The sequence below is a fragment of the Peromyscus eremicus genome, chromosome 1 (genome assembly GCF_949786415.1).
Source record: "Peromyscus eremicus chromosome 1, PerEre_H2_v1, whole genome shotgun sequence".
Classification (NCBI taxonomy): domain Eukaryota; kingdom Metazoa; phylum Chordata; class Mammalia; order Rodentia; family Cricetidae; genus Peromyscus; species Peromyscus eremicus.
Genome location: NC_081416.1, coordinates 139234234 through 139253823, shown reverse-complemented (window position 1 = coordinate 139253823; position 19590 = coordinate 139234234). Strand labels below are relative to the sequence as shown.

At 55.2% G+C, this 19590-nt stretch overlaps 10 non-coding genes across 10 annotated transcripts; all 10 read right to left on the bottom strand.

The window, feature by feature from the left end:
* Window positions 1–610: 610 nt before the first annotated feature.
* On the bottom strand, window positions 611–704 carry LOC131903182 (small nucleolar RNA SNORD116). The gene has a single exon (XR_009377432.1). It is a non-coding gene; the product is annotated as a small nucleolar RNA SNORD116 (small nucleolar RNA).
* A 2005-nt stretch (window positions 705–2709) lies between these two features.
* LOC131903067 (small nucleolar RNA SNORD116) lies at window positions 2710–2803 on the bottom strand. The gene has a single exon (XR_009377326.1). It is a non-coding gene; the product is annotated as a small nucleolar RNA SNORD116 (small nucleolar RNA).
* A 1984-nt stretch (window positions 2804–4787) lies between these two features.
* LOC131903168 (small nucleolar RNA SNORD116) lies at window positions 4788–4881 on the bottom strand. Its single transcript, XR_009377420.1, has one exon. It is a non-coding gene; the product is annotated as a small nucleolar RNA SNORD116 (small nucleolar RNA).
* A 2002-nt stretch (window positions 4882–6883) lies between these two features.
* On the bottom strand, window positions 6884–6977 carry LOC131903181 (small nucleolar RNA SNORD116). Its single transcript, XR_009377431.1, has one exon. It is a non-coding gene; the product is annotated as a small nucleolar RNA SNORD116 (small nucleolar RNA).
* Window positions 6978–8957: 1980 nt separating this feature from the next.
* On the bottom strand, window positions 8958–9051 carry LOC131903173 (small nucleolar RNA SNORD116). The gene has a single exon (XR_009377424.1). It is a non-coding gene; the product is annotated as a small nucleolar RNA SNORD116 (small nucleolar RNA).
* A 1997-nt stretch (window positions 9052–11048) lies between these two features.
* LOC131903066 (small nucleolar RNA SNORD116) lies at window positions 11049–11142 on the bottom strand. The gene has a single exon (XR_009377325.1). It is a non-coding gene; the product is annotated as a small nucleolar RNA SNORD116 (small nucleolar RNA).
* A 1999-nt stretch (window positions 11143–13141) lies between these two features.
* On the bottom strand, window positions 13142–13235 carry LOC131903065 (small nucleolar RNA SNORD116). The gene has a single exon (XR_009377324.1). It is a non-coding gene; the product is annotated as a small nucleolar RNA SNORD116 (small nucleolar RNA).
* Window positions 13236–15221: 1986 nt separating this feature from the next.
* Window positions 15222–15315, bottom strand: LOC131903064 (small nucleolar RNA SNORD116). Its single transcript, XR_009377323.1, has one exon. It is a non-coding gene; the product is annotated as a small nucleolar RNA SNORD116 (small nucleolar RNA).
* A 1997-nt stretch (window positions 15316–17312) lies between these two features.
* LOC131903063 (small nucleolar RNA SNORD116) lies at window positions 17313–17406 on the bottom strand. Its single transcript, XR_009377322.1, has one exon. It is a non-coding gene; the product is annotated as a small nucleolar RNA SNORD116 (small nucleolar RNA).
* Window positions 17407–19410: 2004 nt separating this feature from the next.
* On the bottom strand, window positions 19411–19504 carry LOC131903180 (small nucleolar RNA SNORD116). The gene has a single exon (XR_009377430.1). It is a non-coding gene; the product is annotated as a small nucleolar RNA SNORD116 (small nucleolar RNA).
* Window positions 19505–19590: the final 86 nt, after the last annotated feature.

The window sequence follows — 19590 nt, the reverse complement described above, 5'->3', positions numbered from 1 at the left end:
CAGAGCTCTCAAGCCAGTCTTGATCTACAGCCTGGGGCCCAGGGTACAATTCCTACATGGGATCCCTAGCCGGCCTCCAAACAGGCCTTCCTGGAAGAATCACACCCTGGTGAAGACCACTCAACAAAACAGGTGTCTTTCCTAGCTTTGAGATTGGCTTGAGCCAAGACGGGCCCTCCACTACCATGGGTGAGAGAAAAGCACTCTCACACCTGTCTCCTCCACCAGGAGGCCAGCAGTCTGACCTTAGTGTCCCCTGTTCAACCTACTCCACCACAGGCCTCCAGTGTGCAGATTTCTACACAGGTCAGCACGCCTGTTTCTTATGGGTGTCCGAAGCTAGCATATTTCTAGAGTGCCTACAAGAGAGCCCAAGGTCCAAGGTCCCATGTCTAGCTGTCAGTCTGGCTTGGGAGAGTGGGGATGGCCGCTTGCTTGCCAGCAAACCCCAAGTATTCTCTTTTCCCCATGCCCGTGATGGCGAGCAGAGTGGGGCAGAGATCAAGCCCATGGGAAGAGAGTCTGGCTACTGCTGGAGGGGGGCAGGAGCAGCGCAGCGGTTCTCAGGCCTGTGTCTGACTCCCAGAGGACTTGGGTGAGCCAAGGTGCAGGACCTCAGTTTCGATGAGAGCGGCGGTACTGAGTTTTCACTCATTTTGTTCAGCTTTTCCAAGGAATGTTTGACTGGAAATCATCATCGGTACAAGCACGCTGGAGTGCCCTTGCACAGGGATTTTCAGGGCACTCAGGACAGGGTGGGTGTTGGGGAGTGCGAGAAATACCAAGACATGCCCCGTCCTTTGGCAGGTTGCAACGGGTCCCTGCATGGAAATGGGAAGCAACTTGAGGCCCTAATTCTGCTACAGGTGCTGACAGGCCCGGGATGCAGGGATGGTAAGTCCTCGCAGCACCACCAAGACCCCAGGATCCTGAGCACCTGGGACAATGCATGGGAGGCTTACCTTGGGCCCCAGGCCTTCTCCTGCAGGTCACCAACACCAAGCAACTTCCCTCGAGGCCCACTCAGGTGCCATCAGCCCTGGGCAAAGGATGCTGGGCCATTCTCTCCGCACTATGGCTGTGCAGGCCACCCAATGCCACACTGTGAAGACATCAAAGCACATGCCAACATTACAGTGGGAAGCGGGCAACTGGCTCTGGGATGGATGGCTGGGCCTGGCTCGTCTCAATGGGAACATCAGATCACATCTGCTCTCTCACCACTCTTGCCCTGCCCTCACCCTAAAGCATGGCTTGCCACAGCGGTGACAGATTTTCACCAGGGTCTCAGAGCCTGTCCTTGCCCTGGCTCCCTCCCTCTGTGCCCTTTCACATCACCTTGGCCCCTCTCTGCAATCAAACCACCAGGTTCGGCCCGGCCAACACATCAAGGAACTGCACTGCAGGCAAGCAAGCAGACTCCTCCCGAAAAAAAAAAAAAAACAAAAAAACAAAAACCAAAACAAAAACCATGGCCACCTCTGAGGACCTCAACCCTCTAACGCTGTGTACGGGGTTCACAAACCAGGGCAAGCTCACCTTGCTGGCTCAAGCTCAAGTCTTAGGACGCAGCTCTGGCCATGCTCACTAGCCAAACCAAGCCTCCCTCCTCCCATCTCAACATCTCTGACAACCAGGTGGGCAAAGCTACCCGAAATCTGCATCCTTCTCCTGCTAGGAATGCTGAGGGACCGAGCTCAAACTGCTTAAAGTCTCCTCTGAGGCCTTCACCACAGGACATGGCAGGCCTTCTGGGTCCACCAGACCTCCTCTCTCACTCTCTTTCTTTGCCCATGTCTCTTTCTCTTACTCCTGGTTTCTCTCTCTGTCTCTGTCTCTGTCTCTGCTTCTGTCTCTGGATCGATGCCACTCTCTGTCAGTCTGTCTTCATGGGAAAGCCCATGGTCAAGGGTACTGGAAATTTTGACTGCAAGCCAAGTTGAACACTGCATCAACACAAGCTAACTTCTGTGGGACGCCAAGGGCAAGCCAGAGAGCCTGGCACGTCCCAAGACAAGTTGCAACACACATGGCTTCCAATGACCAGAAACGCACCCTTGCAAGCCAAAGTCGCTTTGGCACCCTCCACTGCCCATGAGCAGAGCTCTCAAGCCAGTCTTGATCTACAGCCTGGGGCCCAGGGTACAATTCCTACATGGGATCCCTAGCCGGCCTCCACACAGGCCTTCCTGGAAGAATCACACCCTGGTGAAGACCACTCAACAAAACAGGTGTCTTTCCTAGCTTTGAGATTGGCTTGAGCCAAGACGGGCCCTCCACTACCATGGGTGAGAGAAAAGCACTCTCACACCTGTCTCCTCCACCAGGAGGCCAGCAGTCTGACCTTAGTGTCCCCTGGTCCACCTACTCCACCACAGGCCTCCAGTGTGCAGATTTCTACACAGGTCAGCACGCCTGTTTCTTGTGGGTGTCCGAAGCTAGCATATTTCTAGAGTGCCTACAAGAGAGCCCAAGGTCCAAGGTCCCATGTCTAGCTGTCAGTCTGGCTTGGGAGAGTGGGGATGGCCGCTTGCTTGCCAGCAAACCCCAAGTATTCTCTTTTCCCCATGCCCGTGATGGCGAGCAGAGTGGGGCAGAGATCAAGCCCATGGGAAGAGAGTCTGGCTACTGCTGGAGGGGGGCAGGAGCAGCGCAGCGGTTCTCAGGCCTGTGTCTGACTCCCAGAGGACTTGGGTGAGCCAAGGTGCAGGACCTCAGTTTCGATGAGAGCGGCGGTACTGAGTTTTCACTCATTTTGTTCAGCTTTTCCAAGGAATGTTTGACTGGAAATCATCATCGATCCAAGCACGCTGGAGTGCCCTTGCACAGGGATTTTCAGGGCACTCAGGACAGGGTGGGTGTTGGGGAGTGCGAGAAATACCAAGACATGCCCCGTCCTTTGGCAGGTTGCAACGGGTCCCTGCATGGAAATGGGAAGCAACTTGAGGCCCTGAGTCTGCTACAGGTGCTGACAGGCCCGGGATGCAGGGATGGTAAGTCCTCGCAGCACCACCAAGACCCCAGGATCCTGAGCACCTGGGACAATGCATGGGAGGCTTACCTTGGGCCCCAGGCCTTCTCCTGCAGGTCACCAACACCAAGCAACTTCCCTCGAGGCCCACTCAGGTGCCATCAGCCCTGGGCAAAGGATGCTGGGCCATTCTCTCTGCACTATGGCCGTGCAGGCCACGCAATGCCACACTGTGAAGACATCAAAGCACATGCCAACATTACAGTGGGAAGCGGGCAACTGGCTCTGGGATGGATGGCTGGGCCTGGCTCGTCTCAATGGGAACATCAGATCACATCTGCTCTCTCACCACTCCTGCCCTGCCCTCACCCTCCAGCATGGCTTGCCACAGCGGTGACAGGTTTTCACCAGGGTCTCAGAGCCTGTCCTTGCCCTGGCTCCCTCCCTCCGTGCCCTTTCACATCACCTTGGCCACTCTCTGCAATCAAACCACCAGGTTTGGCCCGGCCAACACATCAAGGAACTGCAGTGCAGGCAAGCAAGCAGACTCCTCCCGAGAAAAAAAAACAAAAAAACAAAAACAAAAACAAAAACCATGGCCAGCTCTGAGGACCTCAACCCTCTAACACTGTGCACGGGGTTCACAAACCAGGGCAAGCTCACCTTGCTGGCTCAAGCTCAAGTCTTAGGACGCAGCTCTGGCCATGCTCACTAGCCAAACCAAGCCTCCCTCCTCCCATCTCAACATCTCTGACAACCAGGTGGGCAAAGCTTCCCGAAATCTGCATCCTTCTCCTGCTAGGAATGCTGAGGGACCGAGCTCAAACTGCTTAAAGTCTCCTCTGAGGCCTTCACCACAGGACATGGCAGGCCTTCTGGGTCCACCAGACCTCCTCTCTCACTCTCTTTCTTTGCCCATGTCTCTTTCTCTTACTCCTGGTTTCTCTCTCTGTCTCTGTCTCTGTCTCTGCTTCTGTCTCTGGATTGATGCCACTCTCTGTCAGTCTGTCTTCATGGGAAAGCCCATGGTCAAGGGTACTGGAAATTTTGACTGCAAGCCAAGTTGAACACTGCATCAACACAAGCTAACTTCTGTGGGACGCCAAGGGCAAGCCAGAGAGCCTGGCACGTCCCAAGACAAGTTGCAACACACATGGCTTCCAATGACCAGAAACGCACCCTTGCAAGCCAAAGTCGCTTTGGCACCCTCCACTGCCCATGAGCAGAGCTCTCAAGCCAGTCTTGATCTACAGCCTGGGGCCCAGGGTACAATTCCTACATGGGATCCCTAGCCGGCCTCCAAACAGGCCTTCCTGGAAGAATCACTCAACAAAACAGGTGTCTTTCCTAGCTTTGAGATTGGCTTGAGCCAAGACGGGCCCTCCACTACCGTGGGTGAGAGAAAAGCACTCTCACACCTGTCTCCTCCACCAGGAGGCCAGCAGTCTGACCTTAGTGTCCCCTGGTCAACCTACTCCACCACAGGCCTCCAGTGTGCAGATTTCTACACAGGTCAGCACGCCTGTTTCTTGTGTGTGTCCGAAGCTAGCATATTTCTAGAGTGCCTACAAGAGAGCACAAGGTCCAAGGTCCCATGTCTAGCTGTCAGTCTGGCTTGGGAGAGTGGGGATGGCTGCTTGCTTGCCAGCAAACCCCAAGTATTCTCTTTTCCCCATGCCCGTGATGGCGAGCATAGTGGGGCAGAGATCAAGCCCATGGGAAGAGAGTCTGGCTACTGCTGGAGGGGGGCAGGAGCAGCGCAGCGGTTCTCAGGCCTGTGTCTGACTCCCAGAGGACTTGGGTGAGCCAAGGTGCAGGACCTCAGTTTCGATGAGAGCGGCGGTACTGAGTTTTCACTCATTTTGTTCAGCTTTTCCAAGGAATGTTTGACTGGAAATCTTCATCGATCCAAGCACGCTGGAGTGCCCTTGCACAGGGATTTTCAGGGCACTCAGGACAGGGTGGGTGTTGGGGAGTGCGAGAAATACCAAGACATGCCCCGTCCTTTGGCAGGTTGCAACGGGTCCCTGCATGGAAATGGGAAGCAACTTGAGGCCCTGAGTCTGCTACAGGTGCTGACAGGCCCGGGATGCAGGGATGGTAAGTCCTCGCAGCACCACCAAGACCCCAGGATCCTGAGCACCTGGGACAATGCATGGGAGGCTTACCTTGGGCCCCAGGCCTTCTCCTGCAGGTCACCAACACCAAGCAACTTCCCTCGAGGCCCACTCAGGTGCCATCAGCCCTGGGCAAAGGATGCTGGGCCATTCTCTCCGCACTATGGCCGTGCAGGCCACGCAATGCCACACTGTGAAGACATCAAAGCACATGCCAACATTACAGTGGGAAGCGGGCAACTGGCTCTGGGATGGATGGCTGGGCCTGGCTCGTCTCAATGGGAACATCAGATCACATCTGCTCTCTCACCACTCCTGCCCTGCCCTCACCCTCCAGCATGGCTTGCCACAGCGGTGACAGGTTTTCACCAGGGTCTCAGAGCCTGTCCTTGCCCTGGCTCCCTCCCTCCGTGCCCTTTCACATCACCTTGGCCCCTCTCTGCAATCAAACCACCAGGTTTGGCCCGGCCAACACATCAAGGAACTGCACTGCAGGCAAGCAAGCAGACTCCTCCCGAGAAAAAAAAAACAAAAAAACAAAAACCAAAACAAAAACCATGGCCAGCTCTGAGGACCTCAACCCTCTAACACTGTGCACGGGGTTCACAAACCAGGGCAAGCTCACCTTGCTGGCTCAAGCTCAAGTCTTAGGACCCAGCTCTGGCCATGCTCACTAGCCAAACCAAGCCTCCCTCCTCCCATCTCAACATCTCTGACAACCAGGTGGGCAAAGCTACCCGAAATCTGCATCCTTCTCCTGCTAGGAATGCTGAGGGACCGAGCTCAAACTGCTTAAAGTCTCCTCTGAGGCCTTCACCACAGGACATGGCAGGCCTTCTGGGTCCACCAGACCTCCTCTCTCACTCTCTTTCTTTGCCCATGTCTCTTTCTCTTACTCCTGGTTTCTCTCTCTGTCTCTGTCTCTGTCTCTGCTTCTGTCTCTGGATCGATGCCACTCTCTGTCAGTCTGTCTTCATGGGAAAGCCCATGTTCAAGGGTACTGGAAATTTTGACTGCAAGCCAAGTTGAACACTGCATCAACACAAGCTAACTTCTGTGGGACGCCAAGGGCATGCCAGAGAGCCTGGCACGTCCCAAGACAAGTTGCAACACACATGGCTTCCAATGACCAGAAACGCACCCTTGCAAGCCAAAGTCGCTTTGGCACCCTCCACTGCCCATGAGCAGAGCTCTCAAGCCAGTCTTGATCTACAGCCTGGGGCCCAGGGTACAATTCCTACGTGGGATCCCTAGCCGGCCTCCACACAGGCCTTCCTGGAAGAATCACACCCTGGTGAAGACCACTCAACAAAACAGGTGTCTTTCCTACCTTTGAGATTGGCTTGAGCCAAGACGGGCCCTCCACTACCATGGGTGAGAGAAAAGCACTCTCACACCTGTCTCCTCCACCAGGAGGCCAGCAGTCTGACCTTAGTGTCCCCTGGTCCACCTACTCCACCACAGGCCTCCAGTGTGCAGATTTCTACACAGGTCAGCACGCCTGTTTCTTGTGGGTGTCCGAAGCTAGCATATTTCTAGAGTGCCTACAAGAGAGCCCAAGGTCCAAGGTCCCATGTCTAGCTGTCAGTCTGGCTTGGGAGAGTGGGGATGGCCGCTTGCTTGCCAGCAAACCCCAAGTATTCTCTTTTCCCCATGCCCGTGATGGCGAGCAGAGTGGGGCAGAGATCAAGCCCATGGGAAGAGAGTCTGGCTACTGCTGGAGGGGGGCAGGAGCAGCGCAGCGGTTCTCAGGCCTGTGTCTGACTCCCAGAGGACTTGGGTGAGCCAAGGTGCAGGACCTCAGTTTCGATGAGAGCGGCGGTACTGAGTTTTCACTCATTTTGTTCAGCTTTTCCAAGGAATGTTTGACTGGAAATCATCATCGGTACAAGCACGCTGGAGTGCCCTTGCACAGGGATTTTCAGGGCACTCAGGACAGGGTGGGTGTTGGGGAGTGCGAGAAATACCAAGACATGCCCTGTCCTTTGGCAGGTTGCAACGGGTCCCTGCATGGAAATGGGAAGCAACTTGAGGCCCTGAGTCTGCTACAGGTGCTGACAGGCCCGGGATGCAGGGATGGTAAGTCCTCGCAGCACCACCAAGACCCCAGGATCCTGAGCACCTGGGACAATGCATGGGAGGCTTACCTTGGGCCCCAGGCCTTCTCCTGCAGGTCACCAACACCAAGCAACTTCCCTCGAGGCCCACTCAGGTGCCATCAGCCCTGGGCAAAGGATGCTGGGCCATTCTCTCCGCACTATGGCCGTGCAGGCCACGCAATGCCACACTGTGAAGACATCAAAGCACATGCCAACATTACAGTGGGAAGCGGGCAACTGGCTCTGGGATGGATGGCTGGGCCTGGCTCGTCTCAATGGGAACATCAGATCACATCTGCTCTCTCACCACTCCTGCCCTGCCCTCACCCTCCAGCATGGCTTGCCACAGCGGTGACAGGTTTTCACCAGGGTCTCAGAGCCTGTCCTTGCCCTGGCTCCCTCCCTCCGTGCCCTTTCACATCACCTTGGCCCCTCTCTGCAATCAAACCACCAGGTTCGGCCCGGCCAACACATCAAGGAACTGCACTGCAGGCAAGCAAGCAGACTCCTCCCGAGAAAAAAAAAAAAACAAAAACCAAAACAAAAACCATGGCCAGCTCTGAGGACCTCAGCCCTCTAACACTGTGCACGGGGTTCACAAACCAGGGCAAGCTCACCTTGCTGGCTCAAGCTCAAGTCTTAGGACGCAGCTCTGGCCATGCTCACTAGCCAAACCAAGCCTCCCTCCTCCCATATCAACATCTCTGACAACCAGGTGGGCAAAGCTACCCGAAATCTGCATCCTTCTCCTGCTAGGAATGCTGAGGGACCGAGCTCAAACTGCTTAAAGTCTCCTCTGAGGCCTTCACCACAGGACATGGCAGGCTTTCTGGGTCCACCAGACCTCCTCTCTCACTCTCTTTCTTTGCCCATGTCTCTTTCTCTTACTCCTGGTTTCTCTCTCTGTCTCTGTCTCTGTCTCTGCTTCTGTCTCTGGATTGATGCCACTCTCTGTCAGTCTGTCTTCATGGGAAAGCCCATGTTCAAGGGTACTGGAAATTTTGACTGCAAGCCAAGTTGAACACTGCATCAACACAAGCTAACTTCTGTGGGACGCCAAGGGCAAGCCAGAGAGCCTGGCACGTCCCAAGACAAGTTGCAACACACATGGCTTCCAATGACCAGAAACGCACCCTTGCAAGCCAAAGTCGCTTTGGCACCCTCCACTGCCCATGAGCAGAGCTCTCAAGCCAGTCTTGATCTACAGCCTGGGGCCCATGGTACAATTCCTACATGGGATCCCTAGCCGGCCTCCAAACAGGCCTTCCTGGAAGAATCACTCAACAAAACAGGTGTCTTTCCTAGCTTTGAGATTGGCTTGAGCCAAGACGGGCCCTCCACTACCGTGGGTGAGAGAAAAGCACTCTCACACCTGTCTCCTCCACCAGGAGGCCAGCAGTCTGACCTTAGTGTCCCCTGGTCAACCTACTCCACCACAGGCCTCCAGTGTGCAGATTTCTACACAGGTCAGCACGCCTGTTTCTTGTGGGTGTCCGAAGCTAGCATATTTCTAGAGTGCCTACAAGAGAGCCCAAGGTCCAAGGTCCCATGTCTAGCTATCAGTCTGGCTTGGGAGAGTGGTGATGGCTGCTTGCTTGCCAGCAAACCCCAAGTTTTCTCTTTTCCCCATGCCCGTGATGGCGAGCAGAGTGGGGCAGAGATCAAGCCCATGGGAAGAGAGTCTGGCTACTGCTGGAGGGGGGCAGGAGCAGCGCAGCGGTTCTCAGGCCTGTGTCTGACTCCCAGAGGACTTGGGTGAGCCAAGGTGCAGGACCTCAGTTTCCATGAGAGCAGCGGTACTGAGTTTTCACTCATTTTGTTCAGCTTTTCCAAGGAATGTTTGACTGGAAATCATCATCGATCCAAGCACGCTGGAGTGCCCTTGCACAGGGATTTTCAGGGCACTCAGGACAGGGTGGGTGTTGGGGAGTGCGAGAAATACCAAGACATGCCCCGTCCTTTGGCAGGTTGCAACGGGTCCCTGCATGGAAATGGGAAGCAACTTGAGGCCCTAAGTCTGCTACAGGTGCTGACAGGCCCGGGAGGCAGGGATGGTAAGTCCTCGCAGCACCACCAAGACCCCAGGATCCTGAGCACCTGGGACAATGCATGGGAGGCTTACCTTGGGCCCCAGGCCTTCTCCTGCAGGTCACCAACACCAAGCAACTTCCCTCGAGGCCCACTCAGGTGCCATCAGCCCTGGGCAAAGGATGCTGGGCCATTCTCTCCGCACTATGGCCGTGCATGCCACGCAATGCCACACTGTGAAGACATCAAAGCACATGCCAACATTACAGTGGGAAGCGGGCAACTGGCTCTGGGATGGATGGCTGGGCCTGGCTCATTTCAATGGGAACATCAGATCACATCTGCTCTCTCACCACTCCTGCCCTGCCCTCACCCTCCAGCATGGCTTGCCACAGCGGTGACAGGTTTTCACCAGGGTCTCAGAGCCTGTCCTTGCCCTGGCTCCCTCCCTCCGTGCCCTTTCACATCACCTTGGCCCCTCTCTGCAATCAAACCACCAGGTTTGGCCCGGCTAACACATCAAGGAACTGCACTGCAGGCAAGCAAGCAGACTCCTCCCGAGAAAAAAAAAAAAACAAAAACCAAAACAAAAACCATGGCCAGCTCTGAGGACCTCAGCCCTCTAACACTGTGCACGGGGTTCACAAACCAGGGCAAGCTCACCTTGCTGGCTCAAGCTCAAGTCTTAGGACGAAGCTCTGGCCATGCTCACTAGCCAAACCAAGCCTCCCTCCTCCCATATCAACATCTCTGACAACCAGGTGGGCAAAGCTACCCGAAATCTGCATCCTTCTCCTGCTAGGAATGCTGAGGGACCGAGCTCAAACTGCTTAAAGTCTCCTCTGAGGCCTTCACCACAGGACATGGCAGGCCTTCTGGGTCCACCAGACCTCCTCTATCACTCTCTTTCTTTGCCCATGTCTCTTTCTCTTACTCCTGGTTTCTCTCTCTGTCTCTGTCTCTGTCTCTGCTTCTGTCTCTGGATTGATGCCACTCTCTGTCAGTCTGTCTTCATGGGAAAGCCCATGTTCAAGGGTACTGGAAATTTTGACTGCAAGCCAAGTTGAACACTGCATCAACACAAGCTAACTTCTGTGGGACGCCAAGGGCAAGCCAGAGAGCCTGGCACGTCCCAAGACAAGTTGCAACACACATGGCTTCCAATGACCAGAAACGCACCCTTGCAAGCCAAAGTCGCTTTGGCACCCTCCACTGCCCATGAGCAGAGCTCTCAAGCCAGTCTTGATCTACAGCCTGGGGCCCAGGGTACAATTCCTACATGGGATCCCTAGCCGGCCTCCAAACAGGCCTTCCTGGAAGAATCACACCCTGGTGAAGACCACTCAACAAAACAGGTGTCTTTCCTAGCTTTGAGATTGGCTTGAGCCAAGACGGGCCCTCCACTACCATGGGTGAGAGAAAAGCACTCTCACACCTGTCTCCTCCACCAGGAGGCCAGCAGTCTGACCTTAGTGTCCCCTGGTCCACCTACTCCACCACAGGCCTCCAGTGTGCAGATTTCTACACAGGTCAGCACGCCTGTTTCTTGTGGGTGTCAGAAGCTAGCATATTTCTAGAGTGCCTACAAGAGAGCCCAAGGTCCAAGGTCCCATGTCTAGCTGTCAGTCTGGCTTGGGAGAGTGGGGATGGCCGCTTGCTTGCCAGCAAACCCCAAGTATTCTCTTTTCCCCATGCCTGTGATGGCGAGCAGAGTGGGGCAGAGATCAAGCCCATGGGAAGAGAGTCTGGCTACTGCTGGAGGGGGGCAGGAGCAGCGCAGCGGTTCTCAGGCCTGTGTCTGACTCCCAGAGGACTTGGGTGAGCCAAGGTGCAGGACCTCAGTTTCGATGAGAGCGGCGGTACTGAGTTTTCACTCATTTTGTTCAGCTTTTCCAAGGAATGTTTGACTGGAAATCATCATCGATCCAAGCACGCTGGAGTGCCCTTGCACAGGGATTTTCAGGGCACTCAGGACAGGGTGGGTGTTGGGGAGTGCGAGAAATACCAAGACATGCCCCGTCCTTTGGCAGGTTGCAACGGGTCCCTGCATGGAAATGGGAAGCAACTTGAGGCCCTGAGTCTGCTACAGGTGCTGACAGGCCCGGGAGGCAGGGATGGTAAGTCCTCGCAGGACCACCAAGACCCCAGGATCCTGAGCACCTGGGACAATGCATGGGAGGCTTACCTTGGGCCCCAGGCCTTCTCCTGCAGGTCACCAACACCAAGCAACTTCCCTCGAGGCCCACTCAGGTGCCATCAGCCCTGGGCAAAGGATGCTGGGCCATTCTCTCCGCACTATGGCCGTGCAGGCCACGCAATGCCACACTGTGAAGACATCAAAGCACATGCCAACATTACAGTGGGAAGCGGGCAACTGGCTCTGGGATGGATGGCTGGGCCTGGCTCGTCTCAATGGGAACATCAGATCACATCTGCTCTCTCACCACTCCTGCCCTGCCCTCACCCTCCAGCATGGCTTGCCACAGCGGTGACAGGTTTTCACCAGGGTCTCAGAGCCTGTCCTTGCCCTGGCACCCACCCTCCTTGCCCTTTCACATCACCTTGGCCCCTCTCTGCAATCAAACCACCAGGTTCGGCCCGGCCAACACATCAAGGAACTGCACTGCAGGCAAGCAAGCAGACTCCTCCCGAGAAAAAAACAAAAAAACAAAAACCAAAACAAAAACCATGGCCAGCTCGGAGGACCTCAACCCTCTAACACTGTGTACGGGGTTCACAAACCAGGGCAAGCTCACCTTGCTGGCTCAAGCTCAAGTCTTAGGACGCAGCTCTGGCCATGCTCACTAGCCAAACCAAGCCTCCCTCCTCCCATCTCAACATCTCTGACAACCAGGTGGGCAAAGCTACCCGAAATCTGCATCCTTCTCCCGCTAGGAATGCTGAGGGACCGAGCTCAAACTGCTTAAAGTCTCCTCTGAGGCCTTCACCACAGGACATGGCAGGCCTTCTGGGTCCACCAGACCTCCTCTCTCACTCTCTTTCTTTGCCCATGTCTCTTTCTCTTACTCCTGGTTTCTCTCTCTGTCTCTGTCTCTGTCTCTGCTTCTGTCTCTGGATTGATGCCACTCTCTGTCAGTCTGTCTTCATGGGAAAGCCCATGTTCAAGGGTACTGGAAATTTTGACCACAAGCCAAGTTGAACACTGCATCAACACAAGCTAACTTCTGTGGGACGCCAAGGGCAAGCCAGAGAGCCTGGCACGTCCCAAGACAAGTTGCAACACACATGGCTTCCAATGACCAGAAACGCACCCTTGCAAGCCAAAGTCGCTTTGGCACCCTCCACTGCCCATGAGCAGAGCTCTCAAGCCAGTCTTGATCTACAGCCTGGGGCCCAGGGTACAATTCCTACATGGGATCCCTAGCCGGCCTCCAAACAGGCCTTCCTGGAAGAATCACACCCTGGTGAAGACCACTCAACAAAACAGGTGTCTTTCCTACCTTTGAGATTGGCTTGAGCCAAGACGGGCCCTCCACTACCATGGGTGAGAGAAAAGCACTCTCACACCTGTCTCCTCCACCAGGAGGCCAGCAGTCTGACCTTAGTGTCCCCTGGTCCACCTACTCCACCACAGGCCTCCAGTGTGCAGATTTCTACACAGGTCAGCACGCCTGTTTCTTGTGGGTGTCCGAAGCTAGCATATTTCTAGAGTGCCTACAAGAGAGCCCAAAGTCCAAGGTCCCATGTCTAGCTGTCAGTCTGGCTTGGGAGAGTGGGGATGGCTGCTTGCTTGCCAGCAAACCCCAAGTATTCTCTATTCCCCATGCCCGTGATGGCGAGCAGAGTGGGGCAGAGATCAAGCCCATGGGAAGAGAGTCTGGCTACTGCTGGAGGGGGGCAGGAGCAGCGCAGCGGTTCTCAGGCCTGTGTCTGACTCCCAGAGGACTTGGGTGAGCCAAGGTGCAGGACCTCAGTTTCGATGAGAGCGGCGGTACTGAGTTTTCACTCATTTTGTTCAGCTTTTCCAAGGAATGTTTGACTGGAAATCATCATCGATCCAAGCACGCTGGAGTGCCCTTGCACAGGGATTTTCAGGGCACTCAGGACAGGGTGGGTGTTGGGGAGTGCGAGAAATACCAAGACATGCCCCGTCCTTTGGCAGGTTGCAACGGGTCCCTGCATGGAAATGGGAAGCAACTTGAGGCCCTGAGTCTGCTACAGGTGCTGACAGGCCCAGGATGCAGGGATGGTAAGTCCTCGCAGCACCACCAAGACCCCAGGATCCTGAGCACCTGGGACAATGCATGGGAGGCTTACCTTGGGCCCCAGGCCTTCTCCTGCAGGTCACCAACACCAAGCAACTTCCCTCGAGGCCCACTCAGGTGCCATCAGCCCTGGGCAAAGGATGATGGGCCATTCTCTCCGCACTATGGCCGTGCAGGCCACGCAATGCCACACTGTGAAGACATCAAAGCACATGCCAACATTACAGTGGGAAGCGGGCAACTGGCTCTGGGATGGATGGCTGGGCCTGGCTCGTCTCAATGGGAACATCAGATCACATCTGCTCTCTCACCACTCCTGCCCTGCCCTCACCCTCCAGCATGGCTTGCCACAGCGGTGACAGGTTTTCACCAGGGTCTCAGAGCCTGTCCTTGCCCTGGCTCCCTCCCTCCGTGCCCTTTCACATCACCTTGGCCCCTCTCTGCAATCAAACCACCAGGTTCGGCCCGGCCAACACATCAAGGAACTGCACTGCAGGCAAGCAAGCAGACTCCTCCCGAGAAAAAAAAAAAAACAAAAACAAAAACCAAAACAAAAACCATGGCCAGCTCTGAGGACCTCAACCCTCTAACACTGTGCACGGGGTTCACAAACCAGGGCAAGCTCACCTTGCTGGCTCAAGCTCAAGTCTTAGGACGCAGCTCTGGCCATGCTCACTAGCCAAACCAAGCCTCCCTCCTCCCATCTCAACATCTCTGACAACCAGGTGGGCAAAGCTACCCGAAATCTGCATCCTTCTCCCGCTAGGAATGCTGAGGGACCGAGCTCAAACTGCTTAAAGTCTCCTCTGAGGCCTTCACCACAGGACATGGCAGGCCTTCTGGGTCCACCAGACCTCCTCTCTCACTCTCTTTCTTTGCCCATGTCTCTTTCTCTTACTCCTGGTTTCTCTCTCTGTCTCTGTCTCTGTCTCTGCTTCTGTCTCTGGATTGATGCCACTCTCTGTCAGTCTGTCTTCATGGGAAAGCCCATGTTCAAGGGTACTGGAAATTTTGACCACAAGCCAAGTTGAACACTGCATCAACACAAGCTAACTTCTGTGGGACGCCAAGGGCAAGCCAGAGAGCCTGGCACGTCCCAAGACAAGTTGCAACACACATGGCTTCCAATGACCAGAAACGCACCCTTGCAAGCCAAAGTCACTTTGGCACCCTCCACTGCCCATGAGCAGAGCTCTCAAGCCAGTCTTGATCTACAGCCTGGGGCCCAGGGTACAATTCCTACATGGGATCCCTAGCCGGCCTCCAAACAGGCCTTCCTGGAAGAATCACTCAACAAAACAGGTGTCTTTCCTAGCTTTGAGATTGGCTTGAGCCAAGACGGGCCCTCCACTACCGTGGGTGAGAGAAAAGCACTCTCACACCTGTCTCCTCCACCAGGAGGCCAGCAGTCTGACCTTAGTGTCCCCTGGTCAACCTACTCCACCACAGGCCTCCAGTGTGCAGATTTCTACACAGGTCAGCACGCCTGTTTCTTGTGGGTGTCCGAAGCTAGCATATTTCTAGAGTGCCTACAAGAGAGCCCAAGGTCCAAGGTCCCATGTCTAGCTATCAGTCTGGCTTGGGAGAGTGGTGATGGCTGCTTGCTTGCCAGCAAACCCCAAGTTTTCTCTTTTCCCCATGCCCGTGATGGCGAGCAGAGTGGGGCAGAGATCAAGCCCATGGGAAGAGAGTCTGGCTACTGCTGGAGGGGGGCAGGAGCAGCCCAGCGGTTCTCAGGCCTGTGTCTGACTCCCAGAGGACTTGGGTGAGCCAAGGTGCAGGACCTCAGTTTCGATGAGAGCGGCGGTACTGAGTTTTCACTCATTTTGTTCAGCTTTTCCAAGGAATGTTTGACTGGAAATCATCATCGATCCAAGCACGCTGGAGTGCCCTTGCACAGGGATTTTCAGGGCACTCAGGACAGGGTGGGTGTTGGGGAGTGCGAGAAATACCAAGACATGCCCCGTCCTTTGGCAGGTTGCAACGGGTCCCTGCATGGAAATGGGAAGCAACTTGAGGCCCTAAGTCTGCTACAGGTGCTGACAGGCCCGGGATGCAGGGATGGTAAGTCCTCGCAGCACCACCAAGACCCCAGGATCCTGAGCACCTGGGACAATGCATGGGAGGCTTACCTTGGGCCCCAGGCCTTCTCCTGCAGGTCACCAACACCAAGCAACTTCCCTCGAGGCCCACTCAGGTGCCATCAGCTCTGGGCAAAGGATGCTGGGCCATTCTCTCCGCACTATGGCCGTGCATGCCACGCAATGCCACACTGTGAAGACATCAAAGCACATGCCAACATTACAGTGGGAAGCGGGCAACTGGCTCTGGGATGGATGGCTGGGCCTGGCTCATCTCAATGGGAACATCAGATCACATCTGCTCTCTCACCACTCCTGCCCTGCCCTCACCCTCCAGCATGGCTTGCCACAGCGGTGACAGGTTTTCACCAGGGTCTCAGAGCCTGTCCTTGCCCTGGCTCCCTCCCTCCGTGCCCTTTCACATCACCTTGGCCCCTCTCTGCAATCAAACCACCAGGTTTGGCCCGGCCAACACATCAAGGAACTGCACTGCAGGCAAGCAAGCAGACTCCTCCCGAGAAAAAAAAAAAAACAAAAACCAAAACAAAAACCATGGCCAGCTCTGAGGATCTCAGCCCTCTAACACTGTGCACGGGGTTCACAAACCAGGGCAAGCTCACCTTGCTGGCTCAAGCTCAAGTCTTAGGACGCAGCTCTGGCCATGCTCACTAGCCAAACCAAGCCTCCCTCCTCCCATATCAACATCTCTGACAACCAGGTGGGCAAAGCTACCCGAAATCTGCATCCTTCTCCTGCTAGGAATGCTGAGGGACCGAGCTCAAACTGCTTAAAGTCTCCTCTGAGGCCTTCACCACAGGACATGGCAGGCCTTCTGGGTCCACCAGACCTCCTCTCTCACTCTCTTTCTTTGCCCATGTCTCTTTCTCTTACTCCTGGTTTCTCTCTCTGTCTCTGTCTCTGTCTCTGCTTCTGTCTCTGGATTGATGCCACTCTCTGTCAGTCTGTCTTCATGGGAAAGCCCATGTTCAAGGGTACTGGAAATTTTGACCGCAAGCCAAGTTTAACACTGCATCAACACAAGCTAACTTCTGTGGGACGCCAAGGGCAAGCCAGAGAGCCTGGCACGTCCCAAGACAAGTTGCAACACACATGGCTTCCAATGACCAGAAACGCACCCTTGCAAGCCAAAGTCGCTTTGGCACCCTCCACTGCCCATGAGCAGAGCTCTCAAGCCAGTCTTGATCTACAGCCTGGGGCCCAGGGTACAATTCCTACATGGGATCCCTAGCCGGCCTCCAAACAGGCCTTCCTGGAAGAATCACACCCTGGTGAAGACCACTCAACAAAACAGGTGTCTTTCCTACCTTTGAGATTGGCTTGAGCCAAGACGGGCCCTCCACTACCATGGGTGAGAGAAAAGCACTCTCACACCTGTCTCCTCCACCAGGAGGCCAGCAGTCTGACCTTAGTGTCCCCTGGTCCACCTACTCCACCACAGGCCTCCAGTGTGCAGATTTCTACACAGGTCAGCACGCCTGTTTCTTGTGGGTGTCCGAAGCTAGCATATTTCTAGAGTGCCTACAAGAGAGCCCAAGGTCCAAGGTCCCATGTCTAGCTGTCAGTCTGGCTTGGGAGAGTGGGGATGGCCGCTTGCTTGCCAGCAAACCCCAAGTATTCTCTATTCCCCATGCCCGTGATGGCGAGCAGAGTGGGGCAGAGATCAAGCCCATGGGAAGAGAGTCTGGCTACTGCTGGAGGGGGGCAGGAGCAGCGCAGCGGTTCTCAGGCCTGTGTCTGACTCCCAGAGGACTTGGGTGAGCCAAGGTGCAGGACCTCAGTTTCGATGAGAGCGGCGGTACTGAGTTTTCACTCATTTTGTTCAGCTTTTCCAAGGAATGTTTGACTGGAAATCATCATCGATCCAAGCACGCTGGAGTGCCCTTGCACAGGGATTTTCAGGGCACTCAGGACAGGGTGGGTGTTGGGGAGTGCGAGAAATACCAAGACATGCCCCGTCCTTTGGCAGGTTGCAACGGGTCCCTGCATGGAAATGGGAAGCAACTTGAGGCCCTGAGTCTGCTACAGGTGCTGACAGGCCCAGGATGCAGGGATGGTAAGTCCTCGCAGCACCACCAAGACCCCAGGATCCTGAGCACCTGGGACAATGCATGGGAGGCTTACCTTGGGCCCCAGGCCTTCTCCTGCAGGTCACCAACACCAAGCAACTTCCCTCGAGGCCCACTCAGGTGCCATCAGCCCTGGGCAAAGGATGCTGGGCCATTCTCTCCGCACTATGGCCGTGCAGGCCACGCAATGCCACACTGTGAAGACATCAAAGCACATGCCAACATTACAGTGGGAAGCGGGCAACTGGCTCTGGGATGGATGGCTGGGCCTGGCTCGTCTCAATGGGAACATCAGATCACATCTGCTCTCTCACCACTCCTGCCCTGCCCTCACCCTCCAGCATGGCTTGCCACAGCGGTGACAGGTTTTCACCAGGGTCTCAGAGCCTGTCCTTGCCCTGGCTCCCTCCCTCCGTGCCCTTTCACATCACCTTGGCCCCTCTCTGCAATCAAACCACCAGGTTCGGCCCGGCCAACACATCAAGGAACTGCACTGCAGGCAAGCAAGCAGACTCCTCCCGAGAAAAAAAAAAAAAACAAAAACAAAAACCAAAACAAAAACCATGGCCAGCTCTGAGGACCTCAACCCTCTAACACTGTGCACGGGGTTCACAAACCAGGGCAAGCTCACCTTGCTGGCTCAAGCTCAAGTCTTAGGACGCAGCTCTGGCCATGCTCACTAGCCAAACCAAGCCTCCCTCCTCCCATCTCAACATCTCTGACAACCAGGTGGGCAAAGCTACCCGAAATCTGCATCCTTCTCCCGCTAGGAATGCTGAGGGACCGAGCTCAAACTGCTTAAAGTCTCCTCTGAGGCCTTCACCACAGGACATGGCAGGCTTTCTGGGTCCACCAGACCTCCTCTCTCACTCTCTTTCTTTGCCCATGTCTCTTTCTCTTACTCCTGGTTTCTCTCTCTGTCTCTGTCTCTGTCTCTGCTTCTGTCTCTGGATTGATGCCACTCTCTGTCAGTCTGTCTTCATGGGAAAGCCCATGTTCAAGGGTACTGGAAATTTTGACTGCAAGCCAAGTTGAACACTGCATCAACACAAGCTAACTTCTGTGGGACGCCAAGGGCATGCCAGAGAGCCTGGCACGTCCCAAGACAAGTTGCAACACACATGGCTTCCAATGACCAGAAACGCACCCTTGCAAGCCAAAGTCGCTTTGGCACCCTCCACTGCCCATGAGCAGAGCTCTCAAGCCAGTCTTGATCTACAGCCTGGGGCCCAGGGTACAATTCCTACATGGGATCCCTAGCCGGCCTCCACACAGGCCTTCCTGGAAGAATCACACCCTGGTGAAGACCACTCAACAAAACAGGTGTCTTTCCTAGCTTTGAGATTGGCTTGAGCCAAGACGGGCCCTCCACTACCATGGGTGAGAGAAAAGCACTCTCACACCTGTCTCCTCCACCAGGAGGCCAGCAGTCTGACCTTAGTGTCCCCTGGTCCACCTACTCCACCACAGGCCTCCAGTGTGCAGATTTCTACACAGGTCAGCACGCCTGTTTCTTGTGGGTGTCCGAAGCTAGCATATTTCTAGAGTGCCTACAAGAGAGCCCAAGGTCCAAGGTCCCATGTCTAGCTGTCAGTCTGGCTTGGGAGAGTGGGGATGGCCGCTTGCTTGCCAGCAAACCCCAAGTATTCTCTTTTCCCCATGCCCGTGATGGCGAGCAGAGTGGGGCAGAGATCAAGCCCATGGGAAGAGAGTCTGGCTACTGCTGGAGGGGGGCAGGAGCAGCGCAGCGGTTCTCAGGCCTGTGTCTGACTCCCAGAGGACTTGGGTGAGCCAAGGTGCAGGACCTCAGTTTCGATGAGAGCGGCGGTACTGAGTTTTCACTCATTTTGTTCAGCTTTTCCAAGGAATGTTTGACTGGAAATCATCATCGGTACAAGCACGCTGGAGTGCCCTTGCACAGGGATTTTCAGGGCACTCAGGACAGGGTGGGTGTTGGGGAGTGCGAGAAATACCAAGACAT